Source organism: Triticum aestivum, chromosome 6A (genome assembly GCF_018294505.1).
Source record: "Triticum aestivum cultivar Chinese Spring chromosome 6A, IWGSC CS RefSeq v2.1, whole genome shotgun sequence".
NCBI lineage: Eukaryota > Viridiplantae > Streptophyta > Magnoliopsida > Poales > Poaceae > Triticum > Triticum aestivum.
Window position 1 is genome coordinate 589,326,390 of NC_057809.1, and position 2,339 is coordinate 589,328,728.

Consider the following 2,339-nt stretch of genomic DNA (forward strand, 5'->3'; position numbering starts at 1 on the left):
AAGCAGTAGCAGGCATGACAAACAAACATGAATGAGTAGGCACAACAGGGCTCAAACAACTCCTACTCATGCTAGTGGGTTTCATCTATTTACTGTGGCAATGACAGGTCATGCAAAGGATAAAGGGGTTCAGCTACCGCAGCAAGTAACAGATGAATCGATGTTGTCCTAATGCAGTAAAAGGGAGCAGGAGCGAGAGAGTAGGATTGTATCGGAATGAACAAGGGGGGTTTTGCTTGCCTGGCACTTCTGAAGATAACATTGAGTCTTCATCAGTGTCAACAATCACATCATCGGTATCACGTCTATCGAGAGGGGACAAATACCGGCAACAAAGAAGAAATACAATCAATGCAATGCACAATATGATGCATGCTCATGACATGGCAATATGAATGTGTTTTGAGCTAATGCAACTAGCAACAGATTAAATGAAGTTGGTTTGAATACAAGATTCAAATTCAAACTCCATATGTGATTATTTAAATGCCCTTCACTTCATTTGCCCTAAACAGTAGTGATAAGTTGTTCTAACATGCATGAAAATGGTACAGATGGATTCCTTGAATTTTTCTGATAATTTTTCATATATAAATTATTTAATTTGGAGTTACGGTTAATTTTCTATGAATTTTAGAAGTTTTAGCTATTTTCTGGAATTTCAGAATTAAATTAAATCCAGAAATGATTTAATTGCGTCAGCCTGACGCCAGCATGACGTCAGCGAGTCAACGACCAGGTCCAGGTCAAATCTGACACGCGGGGTCCACACGTCAGCGGCACAGGGGCTAATCCCGCGTTGACTCGGCTTTGACCCGCTACGGGGCCCGCTGTCAGTGTCTGTGGGGGGGTGTTTAGCGTGGTCATTAGTGGCTAATGACAGCGCCACGTCACTGGCCACCGGAGTTCGGCCGGCGGCGACCCGAAACGCGGCGGAAGTTCACCGGGGTTGCACTACGGGCGGCGGCTGGACGCGCGAAGGGCACCAGAAGGTAGCCCGTGCCCGTGCGCATCTAGGGGGGCCAACGGGAGGTGCGGGGGTGGCCGGGGTTCGCCGGAATGGAGCCCGAGGCGGCGGCCAGAGCTCGGGTGGGTGCGGGGTTAGTGCTGCGGCTTGCAAACAAGCTAGCTGCCACGCTAGCGTTGCTCCACGGGTCGTTGCGAGTGCAACGGACGCACGCGCGGGGCCATTTGGTCACCGGGGCTTCGCCGGCGACGAGTCCGTGCGGCGGAGCGTCTCGGCTCCGGTAGAGGGGGCGGCTAGAGCTCGAAATCGGACTTGGGGTTAGGGGGAAACGAAGCAGGGACTCACGGGGATCGTGCAGGGAGGGTCAGCGAGCTCGGGGGCGCGCCGGAGTGGCCGAATTCGACGGAGAACGGCGCCGGGGCCGAAGCTTGGGGATGATGACGATGGCGGCTGCTCGGGGCCCTTCTGGTCGCGTGAGACGTCGAGGAGGTCGAGGGAGGCACTGCGGAGCTCTGGGAGGCGTCGGGGAGGCGAGAGGGGGATGGTGGCCGCGGCGAACGGCGTCGGTGGCGACGGCTCCGTTCGGGTCCGAGGTGCGGAGCGAGAGGGAGAGCAGGAGAAGGGGATGAGCACGGGAGGGAGTTGAGAGAGGCCTGAGGGAGCCGCGTGGCGTCTCCAGGGAGTAGCGGAGGCAAGCAGGGAGGCAGGAGGTGGCCGAGGCGGCATCGGCGCTCGCCACCGAGCTGCTTCGGTGCGAGGGGAGGAAGAAGACAAAGGGGAGGAGGTGGGCTGGGCCGGCCAGGTGGGGGAGCTGGGCCGGCTGGGCTGCACGGGTGAGGCCAAGTACTTCCTTCTCTCTCTCTCTTTTATTTCTATTCTGTTTTATATTTGTCTTCTGTTTTTGTTTTATTTAATTTATTTTGCCACTGTTTTGAATTTTAAAACTAATTCAAACAATGCCAAAAACTCCTCTGAATATTTTATAGTGCCAGATGGACTTTTCCAAAAGCTTATAAAATATTTCAGGGGTATTTAAATTATATTCTAATTATATGAATATAATTCAAATTCAAATAGCTAATGATTTAAATTCAAAGTCCCAAAAATAAATCCTTAAAAATGTTCAATATTTTGGTTGGGACCAGAACCCTTACCAAAAATTATCAAACATTTATGAAGAGCCCCTTTTGGAGCAATGAATGAGATTTCTAGGGTTTTTGCCCCTCTTTTATTTAGGGTTTTGAGGCTTCCAATATTCCTCAATTCAAGTTTCAAAAATATAGACATGATGCACACATGAAGCTAACCTAGAGCAATGCCTGAAGCTAGGGATGTGACATCTTCTTCTTCTTCTTCTTCTTCTTCTTCTTCT